Source organism: Marmota flaviventris, chromosome 4 (assembly GCF_047511675.1).
Source record: "Marmota flaviventris isolate mMarFla1 chromosome 4, mMarFla1.hap1, whole genome shotgun sequence".
Taxonomy (NCBI): domain Eukaryota; kingdom Metazoa; phylum Chordata; class Mammalia; order Rodentia; family Sciuridae; genus Marmota; species Marmota flaviventris.
In genome coordinates this window covers 31598872-31624155 of record NC_092501.1, presented here as the reverse complement: position 1 = coordinate 31624155, position 25284 = coordinate 31598872, and positions in this window count along the sequence as shown.

Genomic DNA, 25284 nt, shown 5'->3' with positions numbered 1-25284 from the left:
GCCCGGTCATTGGCTAATGGCGATCGCGGGGAGTTCTTCAGCCAATAGGAGACAGGGTTGTTACGGCTCTTTCAGCATCCTTCAGTCTGCGCCCTCCTCCTTTGGCCCTTCTGGGCGCTGCTTCCGTCGCCTGGCAACCGCCAGGGGCGAAGGAACTCTTTGCAGGTTCTCTCCGCTAGATGACAGCAGAAGTCCAGCAGACGGATCGCAGAACCGGGTTCTCTGCGGACTTGCAGTCCTGGAAGAGGGAGCCCTTCCTGGGCAGAGAGAAATCTGCCCAGAAGAAGGAACTAGAATCGCATATCTTTTCCACCCCGGATTCCTACGGTGAGAAACCCTTTTATGGCAGGACGGGAAGGGAATTACACTGAAAAATCACACACCAACCCCCTACCCCCTTTTGTGAATCTTCTATAAATTTAGTATTGAGGGAGAAACATATTAGAAATAATGCTCATTCAGCTCCTTAAATTTTAACGTTGAGAATAGTTTTTAAACTTCAAAAATTGCATCATGTTATTAAAAGTGAACTGCATTTTTGTTGCTAGAAAAAGTGGTTCCAGGAGGGAGGTTAGGAATAAGAAAACAGAATAGTGGAAAATGTGAGGAGTAGGGAGAGAAAGAGTTAAAAATGGAGAAATAGGTTTTCTAGAGGATGAGAAAATAAGATGGAATGGAATGAGAATAACCATGGAGAAAAAAACTTTTTTTTTTTTTTTTTGCCATTATCAACACCGCTTTTTGTGACACTTTTTAGAATGTTTTTGTTTTTTTCAGAAGTGACATGCCTCTTCCCTTTCTCTAGAACAGTGCTGTCCAACCGAATTTTCTGCGATGTTGGAAATAATCCATATATGTACTGTTCAATGTAGTAACCACAGGCTATTTGTGGCTGTTGTATACTAGAAATGTGTCTTGTGTGACCGAGGAGCTGAATTTTTATTTTAAATTTTAATTATTTCAAAGTTTAAAAGCCACAGATGATTAATAGCTATTGTATTGGACAATAGGACTCTAAATTATAAAAATTTGCTCCTGCTAAACCCAGTGTTTTCCTGTCTCCACAAGTCTGACATCTGGATTATTTCAATTTTTTGGTTTGGGGATATAAGTTAAAATCTGTTAAGAGTTATTTGATTCTAGTACACTTAAATTCTAGCCAGTTCCTCTCTTTCCAAGTGAATCACTTAGGCAGATAAGTTTTCAGATACCTGAACTTGTTCTCATTCTCTGACAATATCTTAATTTTTCTAATGTTTTGAAGTCAGTGATAAATGTAACTCTGTGTTATTAATGTTCTCAAACATATTTTTATATCATTGAGTGATGGACTACCATGAGAGATATGCATATTAAAATACGATGTTTTTCTCTTGTTTGATCATGTATTCCTTTGCCTAAAATGGCACATAGAACAAGTTAGATGTACGTGAAATAATTTTTTGTTAAACTCTTTGGATTTAATTCTTATGAACATAGTTTATTTTATTTCAGAATTGAGTTTCTTTCTATAAAATTTCTATTGAACATTTCTTTGGAGACTATTTTAGATTTCAGCTTAGAATTTATAATGTCATTCTCAATCAGTGTTGTTATTCCAGAATTTATTGATATTGGCAGAAGAGTCTGTCTATTGAAGCAATTTCAGGGTTGAGTAATAAGGAGATAATATTTCAGGGCCATTTGAATTTCTTTGCTTTATTTTCAAATTTTAGCACTAATTTTTTTAAAGTTAATTTTTCTTTTTCTTTCTTATTATAGCCAAGCAAAAAGATTGTATTATTGTTGATAGGTGTTTGTAGAAATCTCATAATGCAGAATTTCAATTATTTTGAGATCTAATAATAAAGTCTAAAATATAATTTTAAAGGAGAATGAAATTTATTCACATATGTCATGCAGATGCCAATTTAACATGGGGACCAAGTCTTAAATTAAGATAGTTTAATATGACATCATCTCAGAAGCAGAGGTTTCCAAATTAGATCATATGATACCAGCAGCTGTTTGTGTTTGGGATTAAAAGATTTCAATGTGTGTTTGGAAAATTAGCCAGGATATTGGATCAAGATGTCAGAGCGAGAACAAGCCTTTCCCCACTTCTCCCCTCTTTCCCAAATCTCTAAAAATTGCATAAAAGTCAGATGTTTACATAGACTTATGTGTATACATGCATACACTTTGATTTTGAGAAACATGAAGTAGTGTTTCAATGGATCAGACTTCTATAAAATAATATTTTGATCTTGGTGTAAGCAAAGATTTCCTAAACTGAATAGAAAAATCCCTGATGATAAAGGAAAGGCTTAATAAATCATACCTTATTAAAACTGAGAATTTCTCTTAATAAAAATACAATTTTAGAAGAGTAAAATGGCAAGCTACTCAATATGTACATGTATAAACATATATATATATGATTTTATGTGTAATATATATATATAAATTCTAGAATTTGTATTCAAAATATATAAAGAATCCATGGGCAACCCAACAAAAAATTGGCCAAAGACTTGATATCTGCTATAGTTTGGATCTGTAATGTTTCCAAAGGCACATTTATTAAAGACCTGGTCCGAAGCCTGTGTTGCTGTTGTGAGATGGTGGAACCTTTAAGAGGTGAGACCAAGTGGGAAGACGTTAGGTCATTGCAGCGTGTGCTCTTGTAGGGGATATTGGGACTGTGCCCCTTCCTATCTTTCTCTTTGCTTCCTGGCTACTGTGAGATGTAGCTTTCTCTGCCAGATGCTCCTGTCATTATGTACTGCCTTGCCACAAGCCCAATGGCTGTGGGACCAAGTAACCATAAACTACTAACCTACAAAACCGTGAGCTAAAATAAGTCTTTTCTTCTTAAAAGTTGACTACCTCAGGTAAGTGGTTAATAGGAACAGAAAGCTGGCTAGCACAATATCCAAATGACTAATAAACACATAAGAGCAGCTTGCTATCATTATTAACCAGGAAAATTCAAATGAAGACAACATTAAGTTAAAATTACATGACTTTCTGAGTAGTTCAAATTTTTAAAGACTTTTTTTTTTTTTTGGTACCTGGGATTGAACCCAGGGGCGCTTAAACATTGAGCTACATCCCCAGCCCATTTTTATATTTTATTTAGAGTCAGGATCTTACTGAGTTGCTTAGGGCCTCACTAAATTGCTGAGTCTGGCTTTGAACTGGAGATCCTCGTGCCTTAGCCTCCCGGGTTGTTGGGATTGTAGGGGTGCACCACTGGGCCCAGCCAAGACTGACAGTGCCAAGTTTCAGTCAGGATATATGATTATTGATTTCTCATTTGCTGTCGATGGTAGTGTAAATTGATGTGACCATCTACTGTTGGGCTTTATATAACAAAGCTAAATATATGCATATCTTATGACCAGTAAAGTATATGTTTTTGTGTATAAATATTTACCAAAATGCTTGTATGAGAATATTGATGACCCAGAATTATTTAAAGAGCTCCAAACTGAAATCAGTACAATTATCCATCAACAGCAAAATGTGTATTTATTATGGTATACCCATGCAATAGAATAATATATTGAAAATAAAATGAATGAAGTACTGCCACACGCTGGCTTAGGCTAATCTAACAAATATAATGCTGATCTAAAGAAGCAAGAAACAAAAAGAAAATATTGTATGATTTCCTTTAAATAATGTTCGAAAAAGGCAAAACTGCTTTGTTATTAGCAGTTAGGACAGTGGTTATGTTTGAGAGTTCTGAGAAGGAGTGCAATGGAGGTTTCTGAGCTGGTAGTAATACGTCAGGTCTTGAGATGGACTAGGATTACCTGGCAGTCTCACTTTGTAAAAAGTCATTGAGCTAAATATACAATTGACTTGTGCATTACTCTGTATTCATGTTTATGCTTCAAAACAGTTTACTTTAGGGGCTGGAGTTGTGGCTCAGTGGTAGAGCACTTGCCTAGCACATGTGAGGCACTGGGTTTGATCCTCAGCACCACATAAAAATCAATAAATAAAATAAAGGTATTGTGTTATCTACAACTAAAAAAAATTTTAAAATTTTACTTTAAAAGGGAATATGTTTTTCCCAATTTAATCTCATTGAAAATTAAGCTTGATGATATCAAATATCGATGACATAGAAAAATGAGTATACTGCTTGTGGGAATATAAGCTAGTAGAGCCTTTTTGGAGGACAATATATCAGTGTCTATTAAAATTTAATATGCATATTCCTCTTTTCTCAGGATTTAGCTTCCTGTTATCCATTCCAGAAGTGCAGAATGGGCAAATAAAAGCATTTGAAAGAACTTAAGTGTCAATCACTAGCAGAATGGATGTAAAAACTGTGTTTCATTCACTATGGAATACTGTGCAGCAATAAGATTGAATTGAACTTAATTGAATTTAATTATTTAATTTATTTCATTAAATACAATTCAATAAGATTGAATTGTATTTAATGAAATAAAAACATCTCCAATATAATTATGAAAAAATTGTAGAATAATACAGAGACCGTAGTATCATTTATACTAAAAATAAGAAGGTGCATTTTGACTCTTTTAAGTTAGCATCCAATAAGAAGTTAAATAAAGCGAGTATTGTTTTGTATTTGGATTTTTAAAAAAGAATCAAGGAAAACTTCATTAGAAATCCTACTCTGTTAGCAAAAGAACAACATTTAAAATACCTCACTCAATACAATAATTACAAATTGAGGGTCCTCCCTGCTTTTTCAAAAGATAAGCTATAAATATTTGTTGAGTCATTTTCAACAACTGAAATATTTTTAATTGAAGTTTTTTTACTTTGTAATTATGTATTTGCATGAAGTTATAGGAAATAATTCAGAGTGATCTTGTGTACTATTGAAAGAAACACCTTGCAAAACTACTGTACCATATTACAACCAGAACATTGGCATTGATACATTCTACTCATCATCACGATTCCTCAGTTTTACTTGTATGTGTGTGTTTATTTGGTTATTCTAATCCTTGTGTAGTTTCGTGTACTTACTATCCTAATAGAGATATACTGCAGTTCCATCTCCACAAAGATCCCTCCTGTTGTCCTTTCAAAACCACACATGCCTTTCTTCTGCACTCCTCCCCATGATGCAGTTTTAACTATCACTAATATAATTTATTTTATGTTTATTTTAATAAATTTATTTAATTTTAAATGATTTTAATTTAATTATTAAAATAATAAAATAAATAATATTAAATTTAAAATGATTATTTTGATGATTAAAATTTATTTATAAATTTATAAAAATTTCTCATGATCTTCCAGGCTGGTTATTATTGTAATTACTTTGTCTCTTTATCCTTGAGTAAGGCTAGAGCAGGTCTTCTTTGTCCCAGATTGGGAGATAGGAGTAATTTTTATTGTTGTTTTAATCAAGGAAGAGGTATTTATAACTCAGTTTGCTTTAGAAATTGTAATACCAACTTCTAAAATATGAATTTCATCCCAGCCCTTTTTTATTTGACAGAGGATCTTGCTAAATTGCTGTAATTCCAGAACTTCATTCTAGTTAGGGTTAGATATGAATGGTGAGTTTGTTCTTTTTTGGGGGGTGGGTTTACCAGGGATTGAACTCAGGGGCACTTGGCCACTGATCCACATCCCCAGCCCTATTTTGTATTTTTATTTTAGAGACAGGGTCTCACTGAGTTGCTTAGTGCCTTGCCATAGGCTGAGGCTGGCTTTGAACTTGCAATCCTCCTGTCTGAGCTTCCCTAGCCACTGGGATTACAAGCGCCCGCCACCACATCTGGCAGTTTGTTCTCTTTTGCTATACAATAAATCACTCAAAAGTTAGTGGCTTCAAACAACAAACATTTTTCATAATCTATTGGGTCAGTTGGTGTACTTTCTGGATTGGACTGGCTTGGCAGGACTGGGTGGTCTAAAATGGCCTTACACTGATGATTGGCAAGCTGGTTGATCTTGGTGTAGAGGCGGAAGACCTCAGCTGGAATGGCCAAATTAGCTAAAATATAACAATTTATTAAAATTTTTGGTTATGTTGAATTGACAAAAATTAGCTGATAATTGTTCCCTTTAGACTGACTTCTTTGTCCTTTTAATGGCACCCTTTAAATTTTGAAAGCATCCTACCTATCATGTTTTTTTCCCCACTTTGAACACTTTTTTCTTTAATAATCATGTAGTTTTACAAAATATATATAATGATGCCAACTTAAAACAAAATTAATTTGTAATGTAGTTTAATTTTACTGGTGAGGTTCTTTCTTTTTAAAAAAATATTTTTAGTTGCAAGTGGATTTAGTAACTTTATTTTATTTATTTCTTTTTTAAGTGGTGCTGAGAATCAAACTCATTGCCTCACACATGCTAGGCAAGCGCTCTACCACTGAGCCACAACCCCAGCTCTGGTGAGGTAATTATGTCTATAATCCATTAATTAGTCCTTTATATTTCATCAGGGCTTTGGCAAAGCCTTTAATAAATTGTTAGATTATAGCTAATTGGCCATTCCAACAGAGGTCTTCCACCTCTACACTAAGATCAACCAGCTTGCCAATTTGAAAAATACATAGATAATACTCATCCAGGAATTGTATAGTAACTGTATATCTTCAGTTTATTTTTATTATGACTGACTATAGTGCTGAATCCTAATTTTTAAAAGACTTTGGTTAAATATGAGCAATTTTAACAGCCACATCTTAATAATTGAAGTTCCAAAATACATTTAAGAATTTGAGAAAAATATTTATATTTATTTGCAACTTGTATAATTAAGTATTATTAGAGAAATAGTATGCTCATAAATTTAGGTGGAATATCTTTGTAAAATATTTTTAATTTTATAGTATTTTATTTTATTTTCATATTGGAGCTTAAACCCAGGGGACTTTTACCACTGAGCCACATTCCAGCCCTTTTTTTATTTGAGACAGGGTCTTGCTAAGTTGCTTAGTGCCTAAGTTGCTGAGGCTGACTTGGAATTTGTGATTCTCCCAAGTCACTGGAATTATAGGCATGCATCTTGATTTTACAGTACTTACCCTCTAGTCTGGGTTATTGTTTGACACTATTTAAAAAGACCACAAGTTATTTATTTTATTTTATTTTTTTTTTAATTTTTTTAATTTATTTTTTTAGTGGTTGTTCAAAACATTATATAGCTCTTGACATATCATATTTCATACGTTAGATTCAAGTTGGTTATGAACTCCCAATTTTACCCCAAATACAGATTGCAGAATCACATCGGTTACACATCCACATTTTTACATAATGCCCTATTAGTAACTGTTGTATTCTGCTACCTTTCCTATCCTCTACTATCCCCCCTCCCTCCCCTCCCATCTTCTCTCTCTACCCCATCCACTGTAATTCATATCTCTCCTTGTTTATTTTCCCATTCCCCTCACAACCTCTTATATGTAATTTTGTATAACAATGAGGGTCTCCCTCCATTACCATGCAATTTCCCTTTTCTCTCCCTTTCCATCCCACCTCATGTATCTGTTTAATGTTAATCTTTTCTTCCTGCTCTTCCTCCCTGCTCTGTTCTTAGTTGCTCTCATTATATCAAAGAAGACATTTGGTATTTGTTTTTTAGGGATTGGCTAGCTTCACTAAGCATAATAATCTGCTCTAGTGCCATCCATTTCCCTGCAAATTCTATGATTTTGTCATTTTTTAGTGCTGCGTAATACTCCATGGTGTATAAATGCCACATTTTTTTTATCCATTCATCTATTGAAGGGCATCTGGGTTGGTTCCACAGTCTAGCAATTGTGAATTGTGCTGCTATGAACATCGATGTAGCCGTATCCCTGTAGTACGCTCTTTTAAGGTCTTCAGGGAATAGTCTAAGAAGGGCAATAGCTGGGTCAAATGGTGGTTCCATTCCCAGCTTTCCCAGGAATCTCCATACTGCTTTCCAGATTGGCCGCACCAGTTTGCAGTCCCACCAGCAATGTACAAGAGTACCCTTTTCCCCACATCCTCTCCAGCACTTGTTGTTGTTTGACTTCATAATGGCTGCCAATCTTACTGGAGTGAGATGGTATCTTAGGGTGGTTTTGATTTGCATTTCTCTGACTGCTAGAGATGGTGAGCATTTTTTCATGTACTTGTTGATTGATTATGTCCTCCTCTGAGAAGTGTCTGTTCAGGTCTTTGGCCCATTTGTTGATTGGGTTATTTGTTTTCTTATTGTTTAATTTTTTGAGTTCTTTGTATACTCTGGATATTAGGGCTCTATCTGAAGTGTGAGGAGTAAAAATTTGTTCCCATGATGTAGGCTCCCTATTTACCTCTTTTATTGTTTCTCTTGCTGAGAGAAAACATTTCAGTTTAAGTAAGTCCCATTTGTTGATTCTTGTTATCAACTTTTGTGCTATGGGTGTCCTATTAAGGAATTTGGAGCCCGACCCTACAATATGTAGATCAGCGCCAACTTTTTCTTCTATCAGACGCAGGGTCTCTGATTTGATCCACTTTGAGTTAACTTTTGTGCATGGCGAGAGGAGGGGATTCAGTTTCATTTTGTTGCATAGACTTAAAACTATATTACAGAGCAATAGTAACAAAAACAGCATGGTACTGGTACCAAAACAGGAGGGTGGACCAATGGTACAGAATAGAGGACACAGAGACTAATCCACAAAGCTACAACTATCTTATATTTGATAAAGGAGCTAAAAGCATGCAATGGAGGGAGGATAGCATCTTCAACAAATGGTGCTGGGAAAACTGGAAATCCATATGTGACCACAAGTTATTTAATCTTTAAAAAACCCTCTCAAAATCTATTCACATGATTATTTTAGATTTATTTATATATTCAAACTAGAAATTTGAATTACTAGAGTAATTCAAGTGTAGACTAATTTAAGATTATGAATTTTTTGAGGGGTATCATGGTTATTGGGGAGCTCCCCTCTATTTGCAGGATTTTCCTCCAGGAACCCCATCAGGGTCTGGGGAGGACAGAGGGAATCTAGAGAAAATCCTCCATCATCCCTTCTCTTGGTGCAAACTAAGGAATGGGAATAGCAGTCTTTGCAAAATTCTCCCAAATCTGTCTCCATTACAGAGAATAAATATGATCTGCATCCAGACCTGTCCCCTTACTCTGGCCTAAATTAAACTTAAAAAGCCTTGGTCTGTCAGGGGAAAGTCTTCAAGACCACACAGACTGAGGTAAGAACGCTGTGGATATGATACCTGCTGCCACTGGGGAAAGAGAATGGGTTGGGTTAGCTCTACTTTGGAGCAGGAGCAGAAAGGAAAAACAAACAAACAAAAAACAACAAGTCTATTATCTATCTATCTTAGTTTGGAGCATAACTCCAAATTTTTATATAGATCAAAATTTGTTATTTTACTTTTTACAGTCTATAAAATGGTACCATTATCCCAGAAATGAAATATAAATTTTTCTTAAATACATAACAAAAGTTAAAGCTTGAAAACCTAATTTACTAGTTGTTTTCCTTATTCTAATCAGTAATACATTCCCAAATTAAAAAATAATAAAATTTACTAGCCTCAAAATGACATATTATTTAATATTAAATTATCAAATTATTAAAATATTATTAATTTTAGAATAACAAAACCAACATCAATTATATTAAAGAAGGGCAGTGCTATTTAAACTCTTCTTTTTAGCTTGTAAACAAGGGTCATAAACTAATTTTGAAATGAAACACATTTCTTTCACATCTCAAGTTTTAGAATATTATCAGCCACTCTTTCTTTTGCAGGCAGATTGTCTTATAAGCTTGCCATCTTATTTATTATACCACGCATTGCCAATTTACAGTTTAGCTTTTAAGAAGCTAGTTTTTCCCTGAGTATAAGATTACATTGAGAAATAAGACTGAATAGTTTAAAACACCGTAATTTATGATGCCTTATATGTTATAACAAATAGAATTCATCTTGAAACAAGTTAAGTTGGCAACCTCTTAACCTTTGCACAAATTCCTTCCTTCATTTATTTATTTGAGCATTACATTACTTCCAGCTGGGATATGTTTATCATTTATTTATTTATTTATTAAACAGAAGTTTCAAAAATTATCTTATTTTTTATAATATATAATCTTTGTAAAAATACAACATGGTAGCAATGGCAGTTTAAATAAGATTAGCTTGAACATTATAAAAAGAATATATTCAAGTTTACTTTCTTATAGCTTGTAAGCATGTGACATTTTCACTACCACTTTAGAGTTTCAGTAAGCTTTGGGACCGATTCTTTTTTTTTTTTTAATATTTTTTTAGTTGTACTTGGACACAATATCTTTATTTATTTATTTATTTTTTTATTGGTTGTTCAAAACATTATAAAGCTCTTGACATATCATATTTCATACATTAGATTCAAGTTGGTTATGAACTCCCAATTTTACCCCAAATACAGATTGCAGAATCACATCGGTTACACATCCATATTTTTACATAATGCCCTATTAGTAACTGTTGTATTCTGCTACCTTTCCTATCCTCTACCATCCCCCCTCCCTCCCCTCCCATCTTCTCTCTCTACCCCATCCACTGTAATTCATATCTCTCCTTGTTTATTTTCCCATTCCCCTCACAACCTCTTATATGTAATTTTGTATAACAATGAGGGTCTCCCTCCATTACCATGCAATTTCCCTTTTCTCTCCCTTTCCATCCCACCTCATGTATCTGTTTAATGTTAATCTTTTCTTCCTGCTCTTCCTCCCTGCTCTGTTCTTAGTTGCTCTCATTATATCAAAGAAGACATTTGGTATTTGTTTTTTAGGGATTGGCTAGCTTCACTAAGCATAATCTGCTCTAGTGCCATCCATTTCCCTGCAAATTCTATGATTTTGTCATTTTTTAGTGCTGCGTAATACTCCATGGTGTATAAATGCCACATTTTTTTTTATCCATTCATCTATGTGGTGCTGAGGACCGAACCCAGTGCCTCACACGTGCAAGGTGGGCGCTCTACTACTAAGCTACAGCCCCAGTCCCTGGGACTGATTCTTAAAAGGAAGAAGGAAAAGAGATGAAAAGAATCATTAAGTTTTCATTGGAGAGTGTTCTGGAATCTGAAGATAATATAATTTGTATATTCATGTCAATGTTGTAATTATGAAATTTATGAGCTTTTTAAAATCAAAGGTTTGTACAAAAACCACCCTCGCCACCTCACTAATGAGAATTGAAACCAGAGTTGCTTCATCACAGAGTTATATCCCCAACCTTTTTTTATTTTTTATTTTGAGACAGGATACTTCTAAGTTGCCCAGGTGGCCTCAAACTTTCATCCTCCTGCCTCAGCCTCCCGATTAGCTGGGATTATAGGTAGGCACCTCTACACGGGATGTACACTGATTTTTATTACATCTTTTTGATTTCTCCTGGAACTCTACAGTAACTGTATTTTTTTTATTATTATTAGCTGCACATCAGTAACTGTATTTTTTATGCACATCACTTAAGCAAGAGTCCTTTTAGATAAGTGAGTCATCCCTTTGTCTACTTCTCCTTTTTATATTGTATTTGCATCATGTATTTTGTGGTTCTGTTGTTAAGCGTTTATATTATTTTCTAGATGTATCAACTCTTTTAGAATTAAGAAATATCTATGTTATCTGTTAATATTCCTCATTATAAATCCAATTTTGTCTGATCTTCATATAGCTATTCTAGTTTTCTTGTAGCCATCATTTGCATGATGGCTATTTATATATTTTAATATATAAATTTTAATATATGTAGATCTTGTTTGCTTTATACAGTCTGTTAGTCAAAGTGCATTACTATACCAAAACACCAGAGGTAATCAATTTAAAAAGAGGAGAGGTTTATTTTGGCTCATAATTTTTGGAGGTTTTAGTGCATAGTTAGTTGGGCCTGTTGTTTTGGCCCTGTCGTAAGGCATACATCATGACAGGAACTTGTGGCAGAGGAAGCTGCTTACCTCATGGCAGATGGAAAGCAAAAGGAGATTTGAGACTAGCATCCTACAGTCCTCTTTGAACACGTGCCATCAGTGACCCAAGACCTCCCACTAGCTTCTACCTCTTTAAGTTTCTGCTACCCCTCCAATAGTGCCAAGCTAGACACCAAGCACATGGGCCTCTGGGGGACACTCAAGATTGTCTTTCAAATCAAGTGTTTATTTTGTTTATATTGAAAGCAATTATTCGTATGTTTGGATTTATCTATCTTGCTATTTGTTTTATTCCTGTGTTCCCCTTTAATTGCCATCTTTGGTGTTATATCAGTATTTTAATTCACTTGTTGAGGTATAATTTACATACCATAAATTGTACCTTTAAAGTGTACAATTCAAGATGGGTATGGTGGCATGTACCTGTAATCATAGGTACCTGGGAGACTGAGGCAGGAGGATTACAAGTTTGAGGATAGCCTGGGCAACATGGTGAGACCCCACCTCAATAAATAAATAGTGCAGGTCAGTGTTTTTAAATATATTCACAGAATTTTGAAACCATCATGACTATTTTCAGAATATTTTAATCACTCCAAAACAAAATCTTGTATCCATAGGCAGTCTTTCCCTCTTCCCCTTTCCCCAGTTCCCTGACAACCACTGATTTTTTAAAGTATTTGTTTAAAGTTTATTTTTCAGTGGTTACTCAAGGAATTATGATATACATCTTTATATATATCATATACATCTTTAAATCTCAAAATCTGCTTAGGGCTAATGCTGATTTACTTGTGATAAAATACAGCAACTTTGTTCCACAATAGCTCTGTTTTCTCCCCTTGCTTTTGTGTTGGAAGAAGTAGACCTCAGGATTCCTAATTGTTCTTGCTGTGCATGCTGAAATTGCAAAGCTTATCCATCTCCTGACACTAAGCTGTTTCTGTAGCTAGTCAGTCAACTAAGTTGGTCAAAGTGTAATAGGACTACCCACTGCCTGGGGAGAGAAAAGGAAACTGGCTCTGTTACTTACTCAAAATAAGTTGGGCCTTTGCCTTTGGTTCCTCTTCTATAAAGCAATCCATTGTATGTGCAAACATTGACCCTACCGGACTTAGACATTAGGTGAACCAGTAAAAATATGCTGATGCATATCTTTCTTGCTGTGCTGTGAGCAATTAAGTCTTGAGCTTATGGCCCACAAACTGAGTCTTCTAAGCTATTTCCATGAATCAGTAAAAGGATAAGTAAGTTTCAAGTAAGCTAAAATTTCAAACCCTTCACTTTCTCTTTCCTTTAAAAAATTGACTACCTACCTAGATATGGTTCGCTTTCTGTTTAACTTACTTGGGATTCATTAAAGTTCTGGGATTTGCAAGTTAATTTTTAAAAATAAAAATTGGTAAGGTTTTGGCCCCTATTTCATTAAACTTTGTTCTGTTACTTTTTCTCTCCCTTGCTGAAATTTCCCTTAGTGTTAGAGCACTTTACCTTGTCTCATAGATCCCTGAGGCTCTGTTCATTTTTCTGCAATCTCTTTCTCTCTGTCCTTTGAATTGGATACATTATAATGGATGTATTATTAACTTCCCTGATCTTTGTTCTCATACATTCAATCTAGTTTTGGACCCATGTAGTGGATTTTTCAAAGCAGTTGTTTTGCTTTACTTCTCTAGAATTCTGATTTGGTTTCTCTATTGATATTTCCTATTTGGTGACTCATTATCATGTGTGTCCTTAATTTTTGATCATATTTATAAAAACTTATTGAAATAACTGCTAAATCCAATATCTGGTCCCATTTAGAGTGAATTTTATACTGACTTTTTCCTTCCCCCTTCCTCTGAATATAGGTAGCACGATCCTGTTCCTTTTTATGTTTAATGATTTTTTATATTGAATATTGGGTAAATGAGGTGTATCATAGTATAACATATGTATCTGGATTCTTTCTTATTTTTCTGAAGATTATTTGTTTATTTTTTCATTTTTTTAGCAACTGCCTGAGATTAAACTACTACATACCCTGTATTCTCTGTGGTATGCAGCAACTGATAACCCATGAACAGGTTTAAATTATTATTTTTTAGCTAAGCTTCCTGCAGGTTGCCCTCAAGTCTGCTTTAGGTTAGTGCTCAGTACTATGGCTTGGATGTAGTTTGTCTTTGCCAAAACTCATGTTGAAATTTGGTTGCCAATATAGTGGTGTTGGGAGGTAAGGCTCCAGGTGGATTGTCTTTCTTGTCAAACTGGATTCGCTTTCTCAGGATGGATTAGTTCTCACAAGAGCATGTTGTTATGCTGGCCTCTTTTGTTCTTTCCTCTCTTTCACATGGGCTCATTCTCCACTCTCATATGCACTCTTGCGATGTGATGCCATCCACCATGTTATGATACAGCATGAATCCATTGCTGATGTGGTAGCCTAATCTTGAACTTCCCTACCTCCAGAACCATGAGCCAAATGAATCTCTTTTCTTTATAAATTACTCAGTCTCATATTTTCTATTATAGCAACAGAAAACAGACTACAAGATCTGACAGTGTTGTAGGCAGAAAAAAAATCCCGGAGACAATAGGGCTTCCAGCCTGTGTTGATCCATCTGTGTATGTGTGTTAGAAATTACTTTCAGGGTGCAGCCAGTTCTAAAGTCTCTGGCTTTCTTTTTGCTAGCCTCTTTTAAGGGTCTCTGCTATACAAAGCATAGTAAGCATAATTTTTCAGTCAGCCAGAAATGTGAAGAGTTTATATCAACTCAGACAGCCCCATTAAATTTCTGGCTGGTCTACTCTTGACCCAACTGGTACTGCAAAACTGTTTTCCCCATTCATATCTGAGTCTGCCACATTCAGATGGCAAAGGTGGTTTTCTCCTCCCACCTTGAATTGAGCTTGCTCTCTATGTCAGGAAAGCTGCTGTTTTCATGGCCGTCCCTGTACTGGCAGAACTGCCATTCTTGCCAATTGTGTGTGTCCTTGGGGTGGGGAGGAAATGAGAGACATCAGGAAAGCAGGTCACACAGTTCACATTGTTCTTACCCAAAGTTTTGGAGGTTTTTCAAAAATAAATGCTTTTCAATTTATTGCCTTCTTTTGCTCAGTTTTCTCAGTGTTCTGAAATGGTTATGTTTGACAATAGGAACTTACCTCCCTTTACATCCTTTTACCTTATTTATAATATAATTTTCTTAAATATATCCTTTACATATATTTAGTCCACAATGAAAAGTTGTGGAATTTTTGCTTTATTCATCAAACAATATTTAGAAAACTTAAGAGGGAAAGGAAAATCTACTGTATTTTAATTCAAATTTTTGCTGTTTTTCCTGATGTTCTAAAAATCCTTACTTAAAGTTTCTTTTCTTTTTAGAGAAATACTGTAGTCATTGTTTTATTGTAGAGCTGCTGCTAATAGAGCCTCTGGATTTCCCTTCATCTGAGAATGTTTTCATTTCCTCATTTCTCAAAAATATTTTTTCTGGGACATAGGATTCTATGTTGATAGAATCTTTCCTTTTAGCAGTTGAAAAATGATGTGTTGCTTCCTTCTTGCCTCTGTGGTTTCTGATGAGAAATCTGCTATAATTTTAATTGTTTTCCTCCTATAGGAAATGGTTTATCTCCACTTTCAAAATATTTTCTTATTTGCTTTTAATTTTTAAAAGTTTGATTATTGGTATATCTTAGCATGGGCTTCTTAGGATTTATCTTGTTCAGAGTTTCTTCAGTTTCTTCTGTCTCTAAGTTTATGAGTTACCAGTGTCATTCCTGATCACTGGGTTCTGAGTGACAGAAACGTTTTGTTTTTTGGAATTGATAAGTTTTATTACATTCATAATTTGTAGGTTTCTAATTTATGGGTAGTTCTAAGGTGCAAGCTCAGAATAGGGGCCCTCCACCTAGGTTTGAAGGTGGTACCACTTTTCTGGATGTACAAACTTTTGGATTCTGTTTGGTCACTGGCTCACTGCTACTTCTGGTTTAGAGTTTATAATCCAGGGGTCTTCCAAGAATCTGAAATTCCTTCAACAGTGTTTCTTCAGTAAATTATGCACTACTTAAGGTTCACAAGTGGAGGAGATGACAATTTGTCCTATTTGGTGCTCAGTCTGAACACTCTGGGGGAGTTGTGAGATTCGTTTGGCAAAACATGGAGCTCTACCATTTGTAGATGGGATTACATTTGGTATTCAGAGTGTTTCCTGACCTTTGGATTTTAGTCAGAGTTTTGATACATTGAATTTTCCGATTTATTTGAGCAAAAGAAAGGGAGAGACTCATTTAATCAAGAGCAACTCTTTTATTAACAAGTCTAGATAACCTCCAAAACATAGGGCCTCCTTTCATATTTATTCTCTAGAAATTCTTCTCCATATCTGAGGATGGCAGTAAAAATTTAAACTTGAGATGATCTGAAAGGTCATTATCTTCTGTTTGGAAGTTATCTAAGAATTCCCTTTGGATAATTTATGTGCAATTCATATTTTATAATCATAAAGATTTAAAAAATATTGCCTATTTCTTCATGGACAGAATCCTCTTACTCCCCAGTCAGCTAGAAGAATTCAAAACAAGTTATAGGGAGAATATAATCTCTCTACCCACTGTTTCACCATTTGTTGGTTAGATCGATATATAATTCCATTAAGTGAATACATTTTCTTATTATTATTTTAACTTAGAAATGGTATCTGTTGGTGTTATGTTTATCATGGCTATTTATAATTAATTGTGAAGTAAAATAATTTGTGTATAGTTTTAAAAAATTTAAGATACAATAGGCAAATGGTGGAAGAATTTATTTTGATAGAGGTTCTTTTAGTGTCATCCTAAATATAATGCTGAAATTAAATCATTTACCAGTATGATTGCAGTATGATGCCAACACCCAAATTAATCCTGAGTTTTCATATTTGAAGTGACAGGCATATAACATCAGAGACTCACATAAATATTCTGTGCAAATTAAGTTATTTAAGTATATTTTTCCATCAAAAAACTTAAATCCTAATATAAGTTGATTATAGTTTTAGGTATTGTGATTCAGAGAAATCTTTAGTAAGTTTGGGAATATAAAAATACTAGCCTCGTAAGGCTATCTAAATACTGAATTTATTTCCTATTACTTGAGCACTTAAGTCTTCTCTTTCTCTGTTTTAGAACATTATCAAATATTTTAGGTTTTAAATGGAGTTCCTGACAGTAATATTCAGAGAAGCACACTATGTGTCACTATGAACCATGAAAATTATGTATATGGAAAATGGCTTATTATTTCATAGAGCTTTTTAGAAACTCATTTCCTTTGACCTTACTGGGAGCAGAGTCTACGCAAAAACTTTCTTTCCTAAGCTGTTGTATCTGTGATGATGCTTACCAAAGTTCAAGGGGGCAATATCTGTTTCCTCAAGATGGTGTGATAATGAGGTGTGGCAGCGTTCCTGATGTGAAGCAAAGAGATAACAGCTCAAAGCCTATTAAAATATAGTAGACTTAGATTAAGGAAAAGGGCAAAACTTTTTCCTTCCTACTCTTTTAAATCTTCCTGCTCCTACCTGCTGCAGAGACTTGAAACAATAGTGAGCAATAAGAATGGCAGCTTTATCCTCACTCTAATGAAGTTTCTTATTTTGTTTCCTTCATGATTTTAAATCTCCACCTTCTTCTATTCTGTTTTGAATGAATAAGAACCAGGAAATGCTTTTTTTCCTAGTGCTGGTGCATTTAAAAACAATCAATTTTCCCTTCCCCAGATTTCCTTTTTGAAAACCTTTGGCCAGCCAAATGAGTAACTATACTAGTAGAGATCTTAAGGCAATATCAGTCAGATAACCCTAAAGGAAATATTGCCTGTTATTTAATGAATTTCTCTGGATTAGTGTACCCGGATTCCTGATTTGTAATAAGGCATGAGCAGTTAAATCTCCATTTAGGAACAATAAATAATTTTATTAATTCACTGGATTTTGTTCATTGCACCCAGAAGATATTTTATCAGTGTTTCTTCCTATAATCTAACAGTACCTCCTCCATTTAATGTATTTTTTTTCATGAATAGGGAAGTGAAAAGAGAAAGGACAAAGAATTATGATCTTGGGTATAGTTACTGGATTATCAGAAATGTTGAAGCATATAAGGACAAAAGAGGAAGTGGTTGAAAGAGTAAAGCAGACTGCAAAATAAAAGGAAATAACTTAGAAACAAATATGACTGTTAGAAACTGACATATAATTAGAATGTAGGGTTTTTTTGGTGGAGAATTAGTGGTAAGAAAGTAATTGCAAGTAAATGTTATTTATACCTATTCTCATTTTTTAAAAAGTTACATAGTAGTAAATATTTATGTAAATGTCTTCTTAATTGAAAACCATAATGTAATGAAACAGTGGCATTTCTCTCCTGAATATATTTAACAATGGGATTGCTTCTTACCTGTCTAGACAGTGAGGGTATACTAACACCTTATACTTGAATAACTTCTGTAATTACATAGTATTTCCACACGCTTTTGATTTTCACAATAACTTCCTTAGGCCAATAGGACTTTGTCCTATAATAAGAGTGAGAAAACAGCCTCATATACTAGGAACTTAAGAAAATGGAATCATTAATACTTACCAGAACCAGAAACTAGAACTCAAGTCTCCTCTTGTTTAGGATTTTTCTTTAAACTGCTTAAACTCTCAGGTAACTTTTCTAAGGTCTTTTTTCAGTTACATTAGTTTGGTTAATATACAAATATATCATTTTTTATAGCTAAACAGCCCTGTTTGTGATTTTAAATATTAAAACTTGGAAAGTCTAAGGACAAATGTGCTGGATATTCTCTGTTCAATCTTCATCCTTCTCTCCCCTGCTCAATGTCCTGGGAGGCTGGCCAGAGAGAACTGTATCAAGGGGTTTCTGGTTAGGTTCAGCGGGAGATTAGAGGGCTGGAACAAGAGTGAGGTCTGGTATTTATTCCTTTCCAATAGGCCATGGGCTGGCAGTGGCTATATTCCCATGTAACCTGTTTCCTATGCATGATGGTGGAAGGACCTCCCTTTGAAGACACCTGCCACTCTCTACTTGAGGACTTTTTCTGGCTATGGAAACATGGTTAGATCATATATGCAGCAGGCCAGAGGTGTTGGACAGTTTGGGAGTTGATGAATAAATACCTTCACTACTGTTTCCCTAAATCTGAATGTCTAGGAGCTATATTATACACCATCTTTCAGAGGTTCCTGTAAAGACTGAGCCACAGCTATTGTAAGACAGCTGCGTCCTACAGCCACAGCTTACTTACTCTGTAGATTCCAGGAACCTCTTCCTCCCCTTGGATCTTCAGGCCAGGCGTAGTTATGGATACACACTGTTGCTAGCCCCAGAGTGATTCACCATCCCTTGTATGCACAGCTGCAAGACAGACTGGGCAATATAGCCTTAATGCTATGTGGCTAAACACTGGATCTTCTTTGGTTAGGAAGATGAGACTAAGTGGAAGGAACATCTTACAGGCTCTGTCACAAAGTCACAGTTCAAATACTAAAATTTATTGATATATATTATAAGATAATTATATACTTGAAAGCAACACTATTAGGCTATCATGATTACAATGCAGTTGTCACCATAATATTAACAAAAGCATTTGGGTTGCTTCTCTGGATGATTGCTGTTTAAGAAGAGCTCATTTTGCCCTGGTTGTGCTCTTCTTGGAGGCAGAGTTCTTGCAATTCTGCTCTAGTGCAGATCTGATGACATACTCACCTCATAATTCTTACTTACAAAAAAAGTTGTTACTCCCCATGATCTGCTTCATTTCTCATCTCAAGCATTGCTGTGAAAATATTTACACTTAATTGTAGCATAAAAATTTTCTTTTTATGCATCAAAAATTTGGAAGGACTGCTGAGAGGGATTTGCACTTTCAAGGACAGTGGTTGAGAATTCCTGGTTTAGGTATTCTAGAAGATACAAATGAGTAATAAACAGCCCTTTCCCTATGGAATTTTAAGTCTGGTATTAATGGAGGATGGGTGAGGAATGAAGGGAAATTTAGGCCAAGAAGAAGTTACAACACAAATGTGAGTGGCAGGTGTTAATTATTGTGGGTTCCCAATCCTACCCTGGCTCCTTGTTGAAATTACAAATTTCTCTCAATCAATAAGGTAACAGAAAAGATTCTTTGAGGGTCAAGAAAGAGCAGAAATTCGGGGCACTGAGAAGGAGATGAAGGTTGATGGGCCCATGGGTAGTGGGGCCCCTTGTTTGTTCTGCAGTCTTGTCTTGGTAGGTATGACCACAAAAAGGAGAGCTGTATGGTATCTTGGGAATGCTCCATTCTAAGCAAAGGACTTCCAGGCCCTACCAGGGCAAGCGCTCCCCTTGTCCCTACTTAGCATTGGAACAGAAAGGTTGCGCAGTGATAATATCAGAAGAGATTAGAAAGCCTCCCCCGTTTTCTGATATTTGCACTTTTCCTCGATTCTGGCATAAGTCAGGGAGATAAGGGGACTCCAACAATGACTGAACCTGAATTTCATGCTAGCCTAGAGGGACAGAGACTTGAGATGGATTTAAACTGATAGAAAATAAAGATAGCAAAATTTCTTGGACACCTAGAAATGGTGGATTAAAGTAGAACCTGTTCCATGCATAAATAACTGGGACAGAAAGGCAGAATATGACAAGGGCTTTAGTGAGAGCTAAACAATAAAGTATATCTTTGCTAAATCATGACGATTTTTTTTGCTTTTGGGGAACATTTCATTCTCTTTTCCATAAACTTTTTCTGGTTTTGGCTAAGGCAAGAATTGTAGGGCAGTTAATTAGAGAAGGAGGAAGGAATGTTTTTTTTCTCTTTCTCTTATAGCTTTCTTCCATTTCATAGTGAAAAAGCACAGCAACAAATAATAATACAACAAATAATAATACTTCCTTCTTTTCTCTCTAGTTACACGTTGCACTTGGGCATACTCTGTATAATCCATGTTGCCCATCCTCTGGATTGTAGAGGCAGAAGAAACATGGCCTGGTCCTTCATGGCACATGACACAGGTTCTTTTGCTCTTACCTTCTCCAATTCATTGACTCCTTCATCGACCAGCAACTTTCCCTTAGTTATTTCATAGATGGCATAATAGAGACCTTTAGGCAATTTCTGTTGTTTTCTGGAAAAAAATTAGCTAGGCTTAGAGACATTTTCTACATGCAGTTTTTGTTTCCTTGATTCTAAAACACTTAATGAAAACAGATTTTGAATGTTTTGGACTTCAGAATGTCTTATAATCCACGTCTAAAGAAATCTATCCATTTCCAGAGAATCTTAAATTATTCTCTTTGTAATTGGTCTGTACACAAGCATGTTTAGTATTTCACGAAAGATATTTTTCCAACCTTGGTAGTCTAATTATCAGAATTTTTTTCTGGTCATGTCCTATGCCTTTTCAAATCTGAGGGCTCAGCTTAGATTACATACCATCCTTTCCCAAGATGGGAGAAGTGTCGATGTTAGTAAAGAATGACAGTAGGCAAACCCAGGACCAAAACAGAGATGAAGGAAGCCAATACTGGGGCTAAGCATGCAGGACTGGGCACCTTTTGCTTGACCACATTGGGGTTACTAGTCAAAGGTTTAGATGGCATCACTTTCCTGAACCAAAGTCAGAAGCAGTGGGCAGTCAGATGGGAGCCAAGGAGTCGTGTATAGTCAGGGTCAAGAGAGGCAAAATTGGTCAGGGACACGCATAACCATGTGAGTGAGAAGGATAATTCCTATTTATTCTCACCTCCAACCAATACTCACCATAGTAGGCTTGACATAATCATGATGAGTGGTTAGCTAGAAAAGTAAGATCTGATTTATTATTTTTTTTAATATTTATTTTTTAGAAGTAGTTGGAAACAATACCTTTATTTTGTTTGTTTATTTTATGTGGTTCTGAGCATCAAACCCAGAGCCTCATGTGCTAGATGAGCGCTCTACCACAATCCCAGCCCCTGATTTATTATTCTTAATGACAATTTCAGGGAGGTCACAATAGCCAATAAAGATCAGGTATTTATTAAGTACATATGTATTTAACAGGTACATATGTAAAACACCGAGATAGATGCTATGGGATATGAGAGGGCATGGGTGAGGAGGAGAGAAAAAGAATTTACACTCTAATTCAAGAATTTTAAGTTACTCTCTGGATTGTATAAATGTCACATATTTCTTATGAGAAGTGAGCAATGCAAGGCATTAGTTGAGTGCCAAATTGCTTGATACTTGAGAGTAGCTAAATATGCTTTTAGAATTTGAAGGAGGGAGGTTTAGTTAGTACATTTTAAAAGATTTAAGATTTGAACCAGACCTTGAAGGATAAATTGAGAGAACCATGTAAGCTAGGTAATAAGAGGTCTGAAAGTCTGTAGGCTAAATCTTAAGAACCAGAAAATTATATTATCTTTTCCTGCTCCCCTGTTTCTTCAGGCTCTACTGGTAACCAGTGCACAAAGGGCCTAATATACAGAAGAACAGAGGGCATTGTTTCAATGGTTTGTCACTCTATGGTTTGTCACCTTTGCTGAAAAGGTGGAGACATTAACTGTAACATACAAGTTTCCTGCTACAGACTGGCCTGGGATTGTGGGCTGCTATTGTCTTCAAAATCTGGGTGTGTGAACCGTGCTGTTAAGGTCATTGGCATAAGACTCCAGGGACCATGTATTCTTCAAAAATTTCCACTACTTCCTAGGACCAGCACTGTTCAGAAATAGCAGACAGCTCTCTATGCCCTTCAGAATCTTGATTACTTTAAAAGGACAATCCCAGAGACAATTAGGGTCAGCTAGTGTGGCAAACTTTGCTTAGTGGGTTTTTCTCCTTCTCAGAACTACTTTAAAATCTCTGGCAATGTTCCCTTATAAGGGTGGCCCTGTCTATAGAAGCCTAGGCCTTTTCCTTCCTTTTGTTATTTTTTTTCAAGTGTTGGAACCAACAGTCTGTAGTCCTTCCTGCCCTCCCCTGGCCCCACAATTTCTAACTTCTCCATAGTGCTACTCATTTGGAAACTTTTTGAGTCAGTAGAGAATCAACTTAGAGACTTGTTTTTTCTTTTTTTCTTGACCAGTGGGAATATTGCATGTCATGGTGAAAAGATTTGAATGCTACTATCATACAGAGTATAACAAGGCTATTTGGGTGTGTTGGCACACAGCCCAAGTTAACTTTGCTTTGCTGAATATGGTTACAGTGAATTCTGTTTAAACAAGAAATATGTCTATTTAGCAGTTTAACGAAGATGTATTTCAACAAAGAGTTTCAATACAACAGCCACATTTAAACATCTATACAAAGTTAAATTTAATGTATTTTTAAAAATAAACATTTCATGTTAGAATAGTTTCCAGTTTATAGAAACATTGTTGTTCCAGAGCAAGGGACTGCCATGGCAGCCAAGACAGTCCTCATATCACTGCCAGAAAGATTGCAGACATGTCACTCTGAAGTCGCAGGCATGGCTTTTTTTCAAGGGAAAGAGAGGATCGTCTCAGAGAGGAGACAGTGTACCTCTCCTGTCCTCCAGTTTTATGGGGGATCCCAGGGAAGTTTCCAGAGTCCTGCCCAGGTCCACCTCTTGACTTTTGACTGATAGCAGGATTGCTTCAGACTTTCACGTCCCCACTGCATATGGTAAAGACCAAAGGCAACTCTGGGTTATTTTGGCTACACTGACCAGTTCTAACTGGAACATTTAATGGCTGGGGGAGTTATCCTTATCTCCCAGAGTTCTGAAAACTAGTCAGTGTAAGGGTCACGAAAGTCCCCTACTTCAGGATAACTTTTATTCTTCTTATCAGGCTTTTGGACCTGTATTTCTCCTGCAGATAATAGATTGTTTGCTGAGGAATGTAACATATCCAATTGATTTAAGCCAGGCGGGGTTGCACGTATATTGCCTTTTATAAAAAAGCATATGGGGTCAACACAGTGGATCTAGTTTATAGAATTATCCCCTTAACCTCATGTTCTCATGCTCACCTTTGTTTGTTACTTATCATTGTGACAGTTGTATAGAAAGTTCTCACATACTTTATTCCCATTCCTCCTATTGTTAATATCTTAAATTAATATATTTGGTAAAATCAATAGACCAATATTGATACATCTTTATTAACTACAGTCCATACTTTCTTGAGATTTCCTTACTTTTAACCTCATGTCCTTTTCTTTTCCAACATACCACATTACATTTAATCCTCATAATATCCTGAGGCTCCTTTTGGCTGTGGAAATTTCTCAGACTTTATTTTTGATGACCTGGATAATGTTGAGAAATATCAGTCAGAATATTTTATAGAATGTCCCTCAATTGAGATTTATCTGATCTATCTCTCTCCCCTCCCCTCCTCAACAGATATTGAACTGAGAGGCTCTTAGCCATTGATCCACATCTCCAGCCCTTTTTATAATTTATTTTGCAACAGGGTATTGCTAAGTTTAGAGCCTTGCTAAGTTGCTGAGGCTGGCTCTGAACCTATCTTTCTCATGATTAAACCAAGTATGATGTATTTTTTTGGAGAAAGACCTCAGAGGTAAAGTGTCATTTTTATTACATTATACCACAGGTATGCATTATCAATGTGATTTATCACGCTGATGTTGATTTGATCTTGGTCACCTTGTTGAGGTAGTATTTGTCAGGTTTTTCCACTATAAAGTCACTCTTTCTTATTCCCTTTCTATATTATACTTCTCAGGAAGGAAGTTAGGACATGCAGGCTGCACTTAAGGAGTGGGGAGTTGTGCTTCATCTCCTAGAGGGTAGAGTATGTACACAAATTATTTAGAATTCTTCTGTACAAGAATTTATTATCTTCCATGTATTTATTTATTTAATAATTAGCCTATTTAATAAATTAGTAGTCTATATCTGTATAGATTCATAGATTTTTTTATACTCTGGGTTATGATTGAATACTACTTTATTTTGTTGCTCAAATTGTTCCATTTTTGGCTATTGGAAGGTTTTACAGTTGGTTTCTGTATCACTTTAACATATACCATCTTTTTTATTGTTGTTGTTTGTTTTGTTTTACTTTTTAAATATTTATTTTTTAGAAGTAGTTGAACACAATACCTTTATTTTATTTATTTTTATGTGGTGTTGAGGATTGAATCCAGGGCCTCGCACATGCTATATGAGTGCTCTATTGCTGAGCCACAACCCTAACACATCTTTGTAAGTTTTTTTTTTTTTTAATCACTTCCTGGAACTACAAGATAACCCCTCTTCTTGTACATTTACCAGCTATTTCCTTTTGTTGGAGAATGATTTTTTAGAAAGGAAGATTTGGGATATCTTTATTGCTACCAAGGTATCTTTGCTTTTAGATACTTTGAG